General features: G+C 29.0%; 1 long non-coding RNA gene across 1 annotated transcript; it reads right to left on the bottom strand.

Annotated features, from left to right (window-relative positions):
- Positions 1 to 1,022: 1,022 nt before the first annotated feature.
- LOC108337901 (uncharacterized) lies at positions 1,023 to 3,406 on the bottom strand. The gene is made up of 3 exons (XR_008250290.1): positions 3,214 to 3,406; positions 3,045 to 3,115; positions 1,023 to 1,219 (listed from the first exon to the last, which is right to left on the bottom strand). It is a non-coding gene; the product is annotated as an uncharacterized LOC108337901 (long non-coding RNA).
- Between the last annotated feature and the right edge of the window lie 15,433 nt (positions 3,407 to 18,839).

Here is an 18,839-nt window from a genome sequence, read left to right as displayed (position 1 = left end):
TTTATATTTTTTTTTTGCAATTTAATAATAATAAACTAATGTATTAAAATGTGTATTGTAGTTTAGAAATTTAATTTTAATATGGTTTAGACCTTTAGACTATGTTCACTTGAATGGATTTGGACGAGAGTGATTGAGGGGATTTGAGAGGATTTGAAGATAAATTTTGTTGTTGTTTATTTGAGTGAATTTAGAGGTATCTGTGTGTGGATTTCGAAGTAAATTTTTTTAATCTGTCACATTAATCAAATCGTATACTAATTCTTACAAACTTACTTTCAAATTCACCCTCACTTACCTCCAAATCCACTCAAATAAACAACAACAAAATTTACCTTCAAATCCTCTCAAATTCCCTCAATCACTCTCCCCCAAATCCATTCAAGTGAACAAAGTCTTATGGATGCTTCGAAATGGCGGTTGCAAGCAAAATGAATAGTGAACGATAGTGAACAGTAGTTGGAGGTTCGATGAACGGTATCGCACAACCCTCTCTCTTGCACAACCTCTCAAAACTCATATCAATGGTGGTTTGAGCCTTTAACGATGCTTCGAAATGACAATTGTAACAAAATGAATAACAAAAGATGAACCACTTTGCATATTTGGTGAACATTAATTAGAGGTTCGGTGAACGACCTTGCTCATTCTTCTCTCCCACACTCCCCTTTCTCAAAATCTTTTACAAAAAAAAAAATAAATATCTAAAAATTAAAAAAGAAATTAAACAAAAAAAACCATTAACACGTTATATGTTAAATGTTGTTAGGAATGTTTTTCTTTAATGAATTTAATTGAGACACATCTTCAAAAATTAGAATATAATTAAAATAAAAGTAAACGCGATGATCAATTTAAAATTAAACTTAAGTTATTTTTATTAAAATTTAAAATTAATTTAAAATAAAAGTGAAGGAATATTATATGACATCCCAATATTATACTTCATGCAGGTATAAAAATTAAGACGTCAACATAGATGATAATAGAAAACAGTTAGAATAATAAAATAGAAAATAAGGTTCTAAGAAATTAAAATTTAAGGATTACAGTAATCCGGAATGTAGAAGAAATTTTAAAACGTGGAATACTAAAGTACTTCAAAATACAAGAACTGGAATTGTTCAGATACATGGAAAGCTATGGAATTCCTAGAGAGACTAAGAAGTTGCTTCCTCATTCCCCTCCAGGACATTCTCCACTGAGGCCTCATTCTCCTCTGCTCACATCCAAGTGGATGATCATTGCAAAAGAAAAAGCATGCAACAAACACAAACACATACAAGCAAGGGTGAGCTAATTATATAAAATCATGCAACTCAATTTAAGCATATACATACAAGAAATAACTCACCAAATAATTTCAGAAATACAACCTAAGCATGTTAATTTCTAGACTTGACTCGTCCGGACTTTAAAATGATAGTCGGGCTATGGCGAGTCTTGCACCCGTGGTGACTTATGAAACTTGGGTTCCCCACCCTGCCACACTCACGAGGTTAGTCCGTTTCGCGCCTTGAGGCATACTGGGAGCCCCCAAGACTAAGGACCTCCTGCTACTCCTCACCACATGGTTCAACCTCTCTAAGTGAGTATGATTGACCATTGGAGCGTCAGAATGACTCCCAAGGCTGAGCCCCTACTTTTATTTTAAAACACTAAGAATCTCACCAAGAGATTCTACATTTGAAACTACCATAAGCAACCATGAAATCATGTTTCAGTCTTTCCCAATTCACACACCTTTGAATTATAATCAAACCACATATTTAAGCCTTAAATATCAAATCATATATAACAGAACCTGCTTCACAACCAATTTCAATCATCTCTAATAGACGATATTGTCATGCTATTACCAAACAGTAATTTATACCAAACACTAAGATAAAAATCATGGATTATATGTAAAAATAATAATAACATAATCTCTGAAAACTAAAACAATTTTATCATTGCAAATTTAATATACTGAACGAAATAATAAATAAAAAAAGAAAACAGCTTGCATCTTATTCTTTTGATAGATTCATAAAAATATAATATATATATATATATATATATATATATATATATATATATATATACATATATATTACGTTACCTATATATATTATATATATTACGTTAGTTATAATATATTATATATATAACGTTACCTATCTATATTATATATATATATATATTACGTTACTATTTATATTTATATTTATAATATTAAACTAATATATATATATATATATAATCTATATATTAATAATATAATATATTATTATACGTATTATCTCTAAATAACTTACAATGTTCCCTTAATTATGAAACTGCTTGCAAAATTTTTCATTACCACAAAATACTTCGTTCTCCACTTCACATCGCTACCCAATTGGTCACAGGAGAGGGTTCAGATGTCTGAACGCATCAGACTCACCTTCGGCGCTAGCACATATGACTAGTCACAACTGACTGGACCAGGCCAGGACTACTCTATGATCAGGGATGTGCCAACTCAGGTTTTTAAGTCCCCTCTATCCTACCAACAAAGAAAGGCTCTCAACCAATTTTAATTAATTTATTTAAGTTACCTATAGTTGTGCTCTAAACCTCAATTGCCAATTTATATATATATATATATATATATATATATATATATATATATATATATATATATATATATATATATTATTTCCTCTCACGGTAATCTAAAACAATGTCTTTATACCTACTTACTACCCATATCAATGCCATTACAGAATCTTACTCCAAACCCTCAAACCAGAACAATTTCAGCCAACCAACTCATTCGAAACAGATTAAAATAATCATATCACAACATGCACAATTCCACAATTTCAATTATAACACCCAATACAATAAAAGTTATAACACAGTTTCACAAGAGTACACCAGTTCAATTCAAACCATCCTATATACTAAAAATCCAAAATACCGTACAAAATCGCACGACAATCCAAAATTCAACATACATACATTTACCAATCAGATTCAAGTAATAAATTCAAAGAAAAATAATTAGCTCCCCTCACCTGGTGGGTTGCTCAACACAGTTCACAGATGCTCTAACAGTACCCCTACACCGTGCGAAACTGTACATAACCTATAAATGAAAGACAAAATCACACAGGACACAGAAAATCAAAAAATGGTACAACCTAGGACAAGAACAGTGAAGGGAAAGAGGGAAAATCTACTTACCCGCTGGAACGCAAAACCAATCGGATGGTTTCGTAGCTCTTGACTCCAAGAACAAGAAAACACCACCAAATTAGGATTCAATCGGTGGAAATGGCTGGAAACCTAGAGAGAAGTCAGAGCACTTGAGTTAGGGCAAGGTTTCTGTTCTAGAGAGAGAGGAATCTGTGAAATGAAATCTGACTTGCAAGGAAAGAGTCTTTCCCAAGGTTCAAGTGTCCTTGGGTCAATGGGCCTGACTTGTCAAATTAGGGCCCAATGGCTTTATAAAATCTTCATACCATTACATATTACACTATCCAATAGAGTAAAGGTTGCTCACTTGCTATTGTTAAATTAAACTTAGGACATATTTATAAGAATTCTTTTCTTTAAGGATTCTTAGAAAAAAATTGCAAATCAATAAGTTTTTATAAATTAAAATTATTTTGTGCATGAATTTAAAACAATCAAAGAATTCATATGAAAGAATGTGTTTATAGAAAGGGGAATCGAATCGATCAATTTGAACAAAGTTAGATAAAATTAAAAATAAAATATCAGCTCTTATCGATTTTAAGTTTTCAAAATCCTAATTAGAAGTCATAGTTATTTTAAAAAATTAACTAAGTTATAGTTTGTCAAATTTATAGGGAGTGCAGAAAGACATTACATTGCATGATATTATTTAAATATTATTACATTGCATAATTAAAAAATACATAAGTACAATTTAAATATTATTAGTAATCCCCTTTTTATTTATTTATTATATATAAACACTACATTGCATAAAATATTACAATCCTTCTTGTTGCACTGGAACCACAGCAATGGATTGCTGTCTTCTCTTACATATTGCAATACAAAAATATATTATAACAATTGCTAACAGAAAACAACTTACAAAAATAATATTTTCTTTGGGAGTGGTTTTGAATTACATTGCGAAATTGTAACTGCTGTCGTCCATGTTCATATGCAAACTAGAACGGTTTGGAACGGCGGCAAGGGGACCAACGACGGCTAGTGCAGCAACAGAAAACTTTCTCCAGATTTCTTTATTCCATTAGGATTTAGAAATGGGAGAATGAACCAGTAAAGTTAATTTCAATCTCGAAGCCTCAGATGCGAACTCAGCGAAGGTGAGTTAGAGTTCCTATGGACTCGAAAAGTGACCTCCCGGAAATAAGCGGAAAAAGATTTTACCTGTTAATCCCTTTTATACTCGCGATTATGTAGCTCGTTTGTTCTTATGTACTGGTTATTTATGTTCGCTGAAAGTATGTAACTCGCTGGGCATCATCGGAGATTAGAAGTTAGCCTTACCTCGCTTCCCCGCATAGCATGGAGGGTATAAGGTAAGATCGTAGCCTTGCCTGCAACCTTGAGAAATTCTTGTGTTACTTATGAATGAAAGGAAATTCCTTGCTTTAGAAAAGAGAAGAACGCCAACGACAACCGCTAATTCATCTATCTTATAACAAGATGTCTTCTTGAAAAAAGCTAAAGTTAGATTTATCAAATGAACTAAGATCATCAATCTAAATTTCCTTTTTAGTTGATACTTTTTTAATGTAATCTATCTTATAACAGGTTCAAATAGTTGAATTCCTCAAACTGGTAACGATTCCAACATGTTGAAATAGTTGAAGGATACTGAAAATTTGATCGTAGATTAACTTAAAATTAATTAATTTTATTTTATATTGCAGACAGTTCGTCTGTGGCAAGGGTCAGATGATGGTAACTATAACTGCAGGCACATCTTAAAGGATCATACAGCTGAGGTAAATAGAATTAATGTCACCATATTATATCAGAATCAGTTTTAATTCGTGTATAAAATCATTCCTATTTTTCTTTTGTAGTATTTATGTAGAAATAATGGAGTTGGAATCTGAATTATCTTCAGATTCATCTGTCAAATCCATCCACTTTTGTATTTTATATAAGTAATATTGAACTCTTCGTCAGCTCTAAAATCACAGTTTCAGTTGCTCACATGAGCAGCTATACCATTGTGTATTTGAATATGTAGGAAAATCTTGTAATGTTATTATTGTATTTTAAAATATCTCATTCTCACCCTTATTCTTTGCCTAAACTATGATTTGAACGTGGTATTCTTTGCCTTATTCGGGTGTTAGCTTTCTCTACCACCACATCTTTCTCCCTCCATCTTTCCTTTATTATTTTGTCCTTCAGTAAAATTTTAATTTTAGGGTTATTATTTTTTAATTTTATCCATTCACAACTTATTTCACTAATAACCTATTCTAGTTCCGAGTAAAATACTTTTCTTTCATTTTAACATTATATTTTTTCCTCTCTCTCGTCGTTGTGAGATACTACAAGTTGCAAAGGTTGGTGGTAATGAAAAGAATTATCAAGCAGTCTCCCTCTCCCTCTCGTGGTGCAGTGTCGCTCTCGTGGTGCAATGCGTGTCGTGCTTCCTCCATCCGTTTAAGGTAAAACAGATGTTGACATCCATTTTTTCCTTAAACGGATGTTGACATCCGTTGAAGATGTCACTTCCGTTTAAAGGTTACGTTTTTTATTTCAAGGTTTGTTTTATTGTGGGACATCCGTTGAAGGATGTCATCTCCGTTGATGTATACTTCCTCACGTTAGTTGATGCTCTGGACGCTCCTCGATGTTCCTCCACACCACGGCGGCGACGCTCCTTCACACCACGGCGGCAATGGAAGCTTTCAAACCAAAAAAAAACTGGGAAGAAAAAGGAATGGAAGTGCGGAAGGTGGGGAGGTGAAACAGAAATGGGGAAAGGGGAAGAGAATTCCGTGGGTGTTGGGAAAGTAAAATTAGGGTTTCAAATTATTTAAAATAAAGTAAAAGTAAAAAAAAATTTAACTTAAGAATATAATTGTATTTAAAATAATATGGGGAGGTGGAGGAAGTATAGGGTGGTGGTGGAGGTAGCAACACCCCTCTTCTACCCTATCTTTTTGTTGATGGGCTCCTTTTGTCTCTGATCTACCCAGATGTAGTGTAGCTTGTCGCCATCCAAAATTCAGTTTGGTCATTGGATTTGTTTTCATGTCTGGAAAATCTAAAGAATTTAGTACTACTACATGTATGGGCTAATGTTTATCGCTTGTATGATGCCCTTCACATCATATGGTATTTTATGCCCAGGAAAATATTACTCACAATCTCTATTCTTTCTGTTCCTATATACCTTGCATATGTCCCATAATTGCAATATTGTAAATATCCTAACAACCATTCAGCTATTTGAAACTCCTGACTGCTAGGTATTGATATTCTTTATCATTAGATTTCGGTGTTCCTACTGCTTTAATGTAATTCTTATAATGGCCTGCCAAATAGTTGTCTGTATAACTGCAGTTCTACTTTTCAGTTGATTTACCATTTTGTAATCTGATGTTGTCCAGCTTGAAACATAATATCCACTCAGCATTATAAATTTTGCTTGTATAGAACCATGAAATTGCAGATTGCTGTTTTTAAATAAGGCTTCTCCCAATTCCTGTCAATTATGCCTTTCCTGTTTATGCTCTGCATGTGATGCAAGCATGATTTGCTTTTTCAATTTTTCAGGTGCAAGATGTCACTGTCCATTTGTGACTGCTTCACTTGATGGCTCTTGGTGCTTTTATGAACTTTCTTCAGGGACATGTTTGACTCAGGTTTGGTCTCTTGGTCCTTTTTTTTCTCAATCTGATCCTTTCTGGTAACAAAAGTAAAGTAGTGTTTTTTTCTCTCTTTTTTTCTGATAGAGATGCAGTTTAATCAATGTTGACATTATATTATAATGTATAAGTAGGTTTGAGAAAATAAATGAAAATGCTTGACAACCTAACTTGGCGACAAATTGGGCATGAAAGTAAGGTGGGCATTAGCATAGGTCCTGCATTGACAGAAAGAACCAACCATTTGGTAGTGTTTTGTTAGCGTGTTGGCAAATAATAATCTGAAAGAAATTGCACACGGGGAAAAAAGAGGAAAAGTTAGGAGCTTATCGTTTTGTTTGCGACTAAAAAATATAAAAGGGAAAAGGATGGTAAACTCAAAAGTAGGTAGGAGGAGTGTGTTAAAAGATGCTGACAAACAAACTCTCGAGCTTTGCAGGCATTCTCTATCTTCTTCACTCTCTGCATTTACTATAATACTTTATTCACTTACCACACAACTTCATTTTTCAATGTCAAATTAATAAACATAACTTCATTTTTCAATGTCAACTTACCACACACCCATGTTTTGCACCCGTGTACCCCAAAAGCTTTGCCAGGGCTTTGCCAAAAGTTAGCACAAAACACTTAAAACAAAAGCATTGGTGGCGCTCAGGCTCCCAGAAGCCCGCGTCCAGAAGCCCGCGCTCAGTGACAACAGAGAGATAGTACCCAGGCGCTGGGAGGCTGGCGCTCAGGCGCTATTAGAAAAATTTACCCTTTTTTTAATTGTTTTTTTTCCTTATCCCACAACTTTTAAAGACTTCTAGGTCTAGATGTTAAAGAAAATTATAAAAACACTATTGTAATTCACCTTGAAACTCAATTTCACTCCTAAACACCTAAACGCAGTTTCCAAACACCATAACAACTTCATCACACATAATCATATCAATATTAAACATTAATTTCACACCATTTCAATCATACGTACATCACACTATCATTTATCATCATTTAAACATACACAATACATAATCATTATTACAATTACATATGATTTATCCAATCATATGTAGATACTAAATTCAAACCATCAATATAGTCTTAAGACAAGGTATAGCTTCCCTTACCTCACAAGAAACTGTCTTACTCAAAATGTTTTGTCGATTGCTTGAAACGTAAAGAATTTCTAGTCGAATCTACGAAACACCAAATTGGAAACGAAAATACTCCTTAGTACCTCGGTTCACCAAAGAATCAAGGGGAAAACAAAAATACTACATGCAAAGGATGATTCTTAGACATAATTACAAACTGAGAATGAGTAGAAACAAGGATAGAAACTTACTTGTTCTATTCTTGAAATTGATCAGCTAGATGTGGAGATAACTTAGATATAATCTCTTAGAGACTTACTGATCATCAAAGAAATGATCGATGGATAAAAAGTCTTAGAAAGATGTGAGAGAAAACAAAGATAAAGAGTTTTAGAAAGATATTTTAAATAACGAGACGAGTTTTAAAAATTCTATTTATATTTTAAACACCTACCAACTCTAGTACTTTATTTTCTAGGTTCATACATAAAATTTTTCAACCAAAATAGGAGTCAAACAAACACAATAAATAAAAGTAAATTTTACAAAGCTTTTTTTTTCACTTTTTACATTAATTAAAATTTATTTAGAGGAAAAAGAAGACAAAGTCCATCAAATAAGATGCGCAAATTGTAATCAATTAATTTTTGTTATTTTTAATAATTTTTAGTTAAAAGGTTAAACGTTTTTAAAAGAATGTGTTATTTAGGCCTTCCATCCAGTGCCTTATCATCCCAATAAATTCCCCAAAGTCTTAGGAGTGTTTTACGCTACACCTTCAACATCTTATTTTGCATCTCTAAAAATTCCATTTTGATCTCACACTCATGCACCTCAATTTTTTCAAAAATTTTATTTTTAACTTTAATAAATATCTTTTTATTTTCTTCTCTTTCTTATTAAAAACACTCTACACCACCACCTCAATAAAATAATTACAATAAAAATAAAATTATATTAAATAAAATATTTAATATATTGAATTATATTAAAATATAAAAATAAATTAAATAATTATTAAAATTTAAATAAAAAGCAAAATTTGAAAACAATTATTTATGTGATATCAAATAAAATTATGTTAAATAAAATATTTAATATATTTAAATATATTAAATTATTAAATTAAATTAATTAATTATTAAATATTAAATAAAAAGTAAAATTTTAAAATCAATTATTTATCGGATATCAGATCCGTAATCTAACTTATCGGATCTCTATATCCGATTACCAAAAATCTTTTTAAAATTTTATTTTTTTCTAATTTTAATAATTATTGAATTTAATTTAATATTTTAATATAATTTAATATATTTAAATATTAAATGTGATTTTAAATATTATTTTTAGTTTCATTATTATTATTCTAATTTTAATTATTATTATTTTAATTTTTTAATAAAATTATTATAAAAATATAAATCATATTTTAATAATTAATAAAATATTAAAATTTAGAAAATAATATTATAATTTTAAATTAAATTAAGTATTTATTATATTTTAAATAAAAAGTAAAACTGTTACGGATTTTAATATTTGATAAACAAGTTTTTTAAAATTTAATAATTATTTAATTTTTTTTAATATTTCAATATAGTTTAATATATTTGAATATATTAAATCAAATTTATTATTATTATTATTATTTTATTATTACTATTTTATTTTTATATTTTTAATATAATTATTATTATAATATACATCATATTTTAATAATTATTAAAATATAAAATTATATTAAATAATATTTAAATTAAAATTAAATTATTATTAAGTGGTGTAGAGTATTTTTTTAATAAGAAAGAAAAGAAAATGAAAACATATTTATTAAAGTTAAAAATGAAATTTTTGAAAGAGTTGGAGGTGGATGATAAAATATTAGAAGGTCAAAAATGAAATTTTTGGAAGTGTAGGATAAGATGTTGGAGGTGTAGAGTGAAACACTCAAACCTTATATAACGTTTGGGCTTCAAAATTTCTGAACAAATCAGTCCACCAAGAGAATATGTCTAGAAATTGTTATTGGCGCATACTGATTTTCTAAACGCACCTCCTCTGCATTTATAAAAGACAAAGTCAGTTGTAAGAAAAAAAGACTATGTTAATAATAATCCTAAACCTGTCATTTAAAACATTATAAAATCATTAAATCTAATAAATTTAAACCATTAACAAAACGTAATTGAAAGGTAAAAAGCGAAAGTAAACAGAAACAATGTATTTTGCTATTGTGCCTCAAATAGTATGTTAAAGTTGTTTTAAATTGACCAATATTACGTATAACGTGGATTCGAGTGATTTTTTTTTTGTGTCTAGCTCTAAATGACGATTTATTTCTTTTTTTTTCTATTTATTTTTTAAATTGTTATTGTTAATCAATAACAAATATTTTTAGAATAATATTTAAGCTTTTTAAAAATAAAATCACTATTATATTTTCAATTAATTTTTCTAACGTAAAATGTTTATATTTTAGAATATACCAGGATAAAGCTTTGCATCTACATTAAAAAAATAAAAACTTAGAGCTAAATTTAATATGTGATTTGACTTGTTCAACTCTTAAGATCTAAATGCATAATTGAATATTCAATAAGAATATTTTAATAACTATCATACAATTTTTTTCAAAAGAAAATCTGCTGATCTTCTCAACTCTACATACAATTTTTATTAAGAAAATATTGCAACTCTCTTAAGACACGCCTAAGTCTTAATATACTTGAGGAAGTTTTGAGTTGTGATGTAAACACTTTAATCACCTCTTCGTTTTTTAATTGAGATATTCCTTGTTACTCTAACTTGATTTTAATTGTCAAGCTATAATTACAGTGAGCTCACTTTTCAATTTTTTAAAAGAATTATATTAGATTTTTAAAATATCAAAATTAATTTATTATATTGAAATAAAAAACTTAATTATACATGTATGCAGACAAATATTTTCAACTGACTATACTGAAACCAGCTTAAAAGTATCATCGCCACATTCGAACACACCTAATCAATGAGTACTTTATTATTAAATAAAGAAAACTTAACCCTTCAATTTTCTTAAAACAAGTCGATGAATTTTTTTTATACCTTAATCGATAATTAAATTTTATTAATTTTGGAACTAAATACCTTAAATACGAATTTTATTTCAATCAATCAACAAATTTGTCTTTTTAAACGAATAAGGAAAAAAAAGGATTTTAGTTTTTTTTCTAATAGAAAATATGTATATGTACTGATGCACAAAACGTGTGGACACTCCTTGCTCAGAGAGCCGTAGAATGCAACCCTAGTTCCAAGACCTTTCACCATTGACTAATGTGAAATTCTTTGAAATGTCATTACTCGTTACTAGGAATCTGAATTTTTTTTTATTCTTGACAACGTTAACCAAAGCTTCAAATTTTGCTCAAGGATGCCAATTACTACATGCTCTGTATCCCAGGAATCTTCTAAAGCAGAGTTCTACCACAATTTCTAGTTTTTACCAAAATGTCATTATTTCTTTCCATGTCTTTGTGTGAAAAAAAAGAACACATATATTAATACTTTTCATCACTCTGCTTTAAAAAATGTGACGTTTGCTGGTTGTGTGCTAGAGTTATGTCTTCACACTATTGAAACTACTCCCCGATTGTTGGTCCAATTTCAGCCATATCCCCTTTGTCATGATGTGTTTTTCTATTTTTAACAGTGCTATACTCTTTATTCACTTTTTGTTATAAGAATGAATTGAATTTTAGTGGTTAGTGGCCATGACATGTTGAGCTTGATGATGACTTTACTCATTTCTTTACACTGCTATAGGCTGAAAAGTGAAAGCAGATCAACTTAGAGATAAAGCACAAGAATAAAGAACATAACAGTCTAAAGTACTAAACTAACTGTGTAAAAGGGAGCATCAAGGTTATCAATTTTTGTTCTATAAATGAAGTTTCAGCGTAGACCAGCCCATTAATCAATTAACATGTTTTGATTGTTCAAGTTAGATATAAGCACAATACAGAATTCAATGTCTACAAGGCACAATAATGAAGTAGAGTGGCTCCTTAAAGTGCACCATCATCGACAGTGGTAGGTGCTGCCCATTAGCCCATTACTGTAGCACACTGAAGACGACGTTTTCATAGATTAAGTAATAAAGTGAAACCACGGTAACCTATGTTGCATAAAGCTTGAACCGATGACACCTCTTATCATCGTAATGCGAATCATTGTCCTTTTGCAGCAAACTGTTTACCCATTTGTTTATATTCACGTCGCGAATAACTTACTAAACTATGTGCCCTTTTTTGTAGCGTAGTGGTCCAAATTCAATGAAAAAGAATGATAATAACAACAATAATAACAATATAGAAGATCCAAATTGTTGATATTATTAAGTCATTACTGCTTCTCTGTGTGTTTGTTTTTTTGCCTGTGACTTTGTACTGTTTTTTTCCTAGTCCACCACTATTCTCTAAGCTGAAATGTGTTTGGCAGGATTGGTAAGAACATGAAGGAGTACATCCTCCAAAAAAAGCCAATTTCAACGCATATATTTTTAGCTGGATCGTTGAATGTTTGTGTCGTATTCTTAATCTTGGCACAATTGATAACGACCTTGTTCTTCCCTTTTTAATTTAGACTTAAATGTGGTTAACTGTGGAAAGATAAGTCATTTTATGTGTTTGACCACACCATAATCAAGAAATTAACTTTTACGAACATGAATAAAGTATTCAACGACCAACGTCATCCCATTATGTGTATGTGAAAACAATGTTTAATTAGATCATTTCCACTATAAGAAAATGCTTTCCGGCTGCAGCCACTTCTGCATTTTACCTTAAGTTTGACAAATGACTTTAAAATTTCATTTTGGTATATGGATCACGTGATTGTTTTTCTAGTCACGTGAGCTCTTGTTGTGTAGGACACTATACTACTATACTCTATACAGTCCATAGTCTAACCTAATCCCAAAGTAATCGCATCCCATGTATCTGATCCTACCGAGAAAAGTACTGTGTGCAACTATGCATGACCTATTTTGAATTGATGAAGATCTCAGATTTTCCTGTTTCCATGAAGTACTCTGAATCAATACAAAACATCTTATGGAAAATGACTTCTACTGTTTCTCTCTCTCTCTCTTGTGTAGAGTTAATGAACTTTTTTTCTATACACTAAGGTGAAATAAAGAAAGAAATATCTATAAGTTAGTTTTAATTGGAAGAGTTTGTTTATGCTAAACACCTTTTCAACAGATGAATGTTGTGAGAACTTGCACCTTTTTATTAAAATGGAAGAAAACTAATTTTCTTATTATCTTTGGTTGGGGAGGGGATAGAATGGTCGTGCATGTCAGGTTTAGGCATGTGAAGGTTGGACCCTACAGTGTGGAAAATTTGCAAGTGCCAACTTAGAGGTATTAGGAAAACTGATATAGCAGAATATAGGAAGAAAAATAAATAGATTTGAGGTTGACTCAGTATCACTGTGTTTGGTACTTGTCATGATATCCAGTGGATACCTAACTTCCTGAGTTCCATTACAATGTTTCAGAGGATAACAACTATACACACATATATTCAATCTTTAACTGGGTATTATAAAAATAAATAAAATCAGAAAATTATGTAAATATGATATTCTTTATAAATGATTAAATAAACTTAACTTAAATGGTCCTGTTGAAGATGTGGCAAAATTTATTTTGGGATTTGCTGGGACAATAACAAAGTCAAATCCTGAGATTGCCCTTTTGCAGTGACAAGCCATTCTTCTCTGGTCATGCTGCATAAGCACCAGTAGCTAGTTGTAGCATCTTGTGTAGCTAACATATAGCAACTAATCATCAAATTCTTTTGGTGTGGTTCGAGAGTAGCTTATCATCACTGAAGGCGTTGGGGGTAAGCAAGTTAAGTTCAGGGTCGTGTTTTTGCATTAATTCTCCATGATGCCAAGAAATCTGGTGCTATGATTACAAGTGTCCTTTTTACAAGCTCTTGTGATGCCTATGTTTTGTTTAATCGATCTTAGAGCTATATAATTTTCTGTATAGTTAGTTTGCTCTCATCTTGGCAGTTTTAAGATGAGATTTTAATAAGTTGTTGCCACTAAAGTAGTCAAATTAGAAAGGTTTTAATGAATTGGTGACGATTGCTATGTAAACTTGGAAAATTTATCAAATATTAAAAAGTATAACTAATAGAAACTATGCGATCAAGAAGTTCCGTCATAAGTTATAAATACACGGGTGTCACAACATATTCTACATCACAAGGAATATTACACCGTGCAATAGAGTAAAGGTTGCTCACTTGCTATTGTTAAATTAAACTTAGGACATATTTATAAGAATTCTTTTTTTAAGGATTTTTAGAAAAAAAAATTGCAAATCAATAAGTTTTTATAAATTAAAATCATTTTGTCCATGAATTTAAAACAATTAAAGAAGTTATTTAAAAGAATGAGTTTATAGAAAGCGGAATCGAATCAATCCATTTGAACAAAGTTAGATAAAATGAAAAATAAAAAGTCATCTCTTAAAGATTTTAAGTTTTCAAAATCCTAATTAGAAGTCAAAAGAATATGTTAAGCTATTGGGGAGTGTGAATTTTGCGCTCCATATATAATATATAATTTGAGTGTTGAAAATCGAAAAGGCTATGTATCAAAGATTTATGTCTTTTAGAAACTTTTATGAACTTGATGAATTAAGTTCTTCAGTTTTATTTTTATCATTTGTTATCCTTTTTATTGGTGATATTCTAGTTGATTTCAAGAATATAAAATGAATAAACAACGCTTACATCAATTATAAAAGTTTTGGTTAGATAATGCGACATTTTTAGGCCACAATTGGATCTAAATATAGGATAAATATTAGTTAGAAAAAGGTAAGAGAAAATTAGAATTCGCCTAAACCTACCGCTATTAAAAAAATACAATGTTTTCTTTGTTTATTATGTCATTTTCTAATGGAATGAATTCTATAAATTTGAAAATATCATTTGGCAGATTTATTTTTTGTAAGCCTAAACTAGGTTAGAGTTCTAAATAAATTATATGAAATGTGGTCTTCTAACTTAAGTTGAAATTAATTTTAAATCATTAAATCTAATTAATATAACAGTTAACTTCTTTTGTCCATTACAATTCCACTTATATTTGTTGTGAGGATGGATTTAAGACAAAGTGAGTGTATGAATTTAAATATTTTTTTTTTAGGAAATGGAAACTGAAAGTCAATAGATTTGATGGTAAAATTTCTAAAATTTGTAAATTATTTTATTGATGTGATAAAAAAATAAAAAAATAAAATTTATCAAAATGTTTTTATGATAAAAATAATATGAAATGATTTTTTAATATATATAATGAGAGGATATGCAATTTTTATATATAAAAAAAAGATTATATGAGAGTTTATAATTTTCTTTAAAAAAAAAAGTGTATGGAAATATTTATAGATATGAATAAAAGACAATTTTAATAAATAACAAACATATGTTATCTTTATTATTATACATATTTACTATGAAAAAATTCTGTTAAAATAAAAATTCTAATAATATCCAAAAACATACTAAATTAACTTTTTATTTTAAATTTAAAACTAAATTACTAAGAAAGCCTTTGCAACATGTTCCATCTATTATATTCTTTATTTTTTGCTATTAATTAAAAATGCTTGAAAATCATAAAATTAAGTGTCCAACTCGTTCATAACAGGTTGAATAGTTGAAGTCCTCGAATTGCTAATGTATCGTGTAGCCAAATAGTTTCAACAGATAAAAAGGAACAGACGACCTAGTACATTAAACACGCAAATATGAGCAAAGTAAATAAATACAAAGGTCATTCGGCTCAGCATGAACGAAGACCCAGATGAAAAATCTCAGCAGCGAAACACTTCTTAAGAGACATAAAAAACCATAGGTTAAGGGTCAGTATCAATTAGTGTAATGGGTTGGATTGGATCGTGATTAAAATTTCACTAATTTTAGACTCATCTCAAAAACTTTAAATAAAAGTCAAAACTAAGATGTAAGTGATCATATTTATTATGAATTTAAGACTTTGCTTTGATTTCGTGCTAAGAACAAATACAACCGAAGAAGTTAAGAAATAAAATTATGAATATGTATTTTATGGAGTTACTCAATCATACACCCGAAGTAACAACTCCAAAATGTTTACATAGTTGAAGGTACTAAAAGGTTTTGATAATAGATTTTAAAATTAAAATCCATGAATAATGATGTGGCAGATGCGTAGTATCCAATTGCTAAATGTATTTTCTCATAATAATAAAACAATTCAAATTTCTTACCTGTAATCGATATTCTTTCTCATAGTAGAATTGAGGATTGTATCTATTCTTTTATAATCGATTTTATCACTGCAAATCTAATATGAATTATTTTTTTCCTAGATTGCCGTGGACGTGAAATAAAAATGTGATTTTAATTAAGATAATTTAATCATTAGAACTTTCAAATCTAATTTAATTATTTTTACAATATTGCACTTTATGCACTATTTAAAAAATGCTACATACCAAAAATTTACTCATTTTCTCGTCTTTAAATTTCTCAAAATGAACTTAGGCTGTGTTCATTTGGAGTGATTTGGGGGAGATGATTTGGGGGAGATGATTTGAATAGATTTGAGTGGATTTGAGGGTAATTTTTTTGTTGTTTTTTTGAGTGAATTTGTGGGTAATTGAGAGTGGATTTGGAAGTAAAGTTTGTGAGAATTGGTGTAGGATTTGATTGATGTGATAGATTTTAAAAATTAGTTTAATTGATAAAAATTAAGGATTACCAAAATGCCCCTAGTTATAAAAGTAATATAAAATGTTATTTATAAATGTTATATTTAATTGTAAAAATGTTTATATAAAAAAAAATTATGAATAATTTATAAAATTAATGTTTAAAAATTAAAAAAACTAAATAATCATTTTTTTTAATAAATTAGAAAACTAAATAATCAATTTATTAAAAATAAATTAGAAAATATAATAATCAATTTATTAAAAATAAATTAGAAAATATAATAATCAATTTATTAAAAATAAATTAGAAAATATAATAATCAATTTATTAAAAATAAATTAGAAAATATAATAATCAATTTATTTTTAAAAAATTAAAAAATATAATATACCTAATTTTATTAATATTAAAATAATTATTAAAAAAACTTAAAAAAAAAATCAGAAATCGCGTAACCGGTTACGCGTTTCCAGCGTTTCTTAACTGAGGACACACACGACATTTCGCTCACAATCCGCGCAAATCTCTTCACAACCGCGGGTGACTGAACAGTGCATCCATCCCGCATTTCATTGCAAATCCGTCCGCGTATTTCATTCCAAACGAACGCATAATATACTTAATTCATCGCTCTGTAATTCGCATGAACAGTAAATTCTGTTCATGCGAACACAGCCTTAATGTTAATATATGTTTGATGGGATGGTAGATTTGAGTAGGAGGAAATGACTGGATTTGAGAAAAAATATAAGTAAAATTATATTGTTTGGATTAAAAGAAATATTATGAGATATGAAGGAAAAATTTATTATAGTTTGTGAGTGAGATGATGTATTAATAAATAGTTTTTTTAATAAAATTAATTAATTAAACATGTTTTTAAATTAATTATTATTAATATATTTTAAATATTTATTATATTATAATAAAGAATAAATATTTTCTTACATTATGTATAATTACATTTTTTAATTAATTATGAAATAGTTTTCAAATGTAAATTATTATAAAATAAGAAAACTGTATTTTTTTTTCAATTTTCTTCTCGAGAATTCGCGAAGAAACGAGAATCTAATATTTTTTTTATTTTTAGCAATTGACTACATTGATTTTCTAACGCAATTCGTCATTCCTCATGTTTCCATAGTTAGAAACAAACACACACTTATGAAAATATATCTACTTTTTATACATAAACTCTTTTATTTTAAATTTCAATTAACTTTCAATATAGCAACTGATAGTAGGAGTGAACATCGATTAGATTGGATTCAAATCCAATTTGACCAATCCAGTATAACTTAAATTTAATATTTTAAAATTTATATCATACTATTTAATATACCGAGTTAATCAAATTCGAATTTTTCATATTACAAGTCAATTTGATTGAGTTTTTCAAATTATAAATTTATATTAAATTAATTTTTAATACAAAAAATTATATTGATTTTAAATAAATGACATAAATATAGTAAATCTGTAAGTTATGGGATCGTAAATGTCGATCAAGTATGATCGCAAAACCAATTAAATATTTTCCAATCAAACTCTCTATAATTTATGGAAGGATATATATTAGCTGAAAATTTTAAAAGTAAAATAATTGTAAATTATATTTTGTATTTTATATTTATCTCAATATTATAACTTTAAGACAATAATAAATTATGTACTGTAAAATGTTTGAAAGTGTGGTGGTGAAGAAAACGAAATGTAAAAAGAGGAAAATGGAAGGCGTGTTTGTGTATTGTAGTGTGGTCAGGCTTTTTATGGGAGCAGCAGCAACAGCAGCAGATATTTTTTTAATGAGAAAGTTAAAGTGAAGCAATTCCTCAGCAGAACACTGCACTCTCTTCTTTTTAGGCAACCAACCCAAAGCTATTTTGGCGCTAATTCTCTCCCCCAAAGAAATATCTTTCTTCTTCAATATTAGTTCATTCAATTAAAAATAGGTTATATATTATATATCGTGATTTGTGGCGTACAGGAGTAGCTTAGGAATGTGCTGGATTAAATCCCGAAAAAGGACTAAAATTATAATAAATAATTATTTATTTACAAGATTAATTTTAAATAAACAAATTTAATTAAAGCATGCGAAATATATTAATTATTTG

Source organism: Vigna angularis, chromosome 7, assembly GCF_016808095.1.
Source record: "Vigna angularis cultivar LongXiaoDou No.4 chromosome 7, ASM1680809v1, whole genome shotgun sequence".
NCBI lineage: Eukaryota > Viridiplantae > Streptophyta > Magnoliopsida > Fabales > Fabaceae > Vigna > Vigna angularis.
Note: the sequence above shows the minus strand (reverse complement) of the source record. Positions and strands in the feature narration are given on the sequence as shown.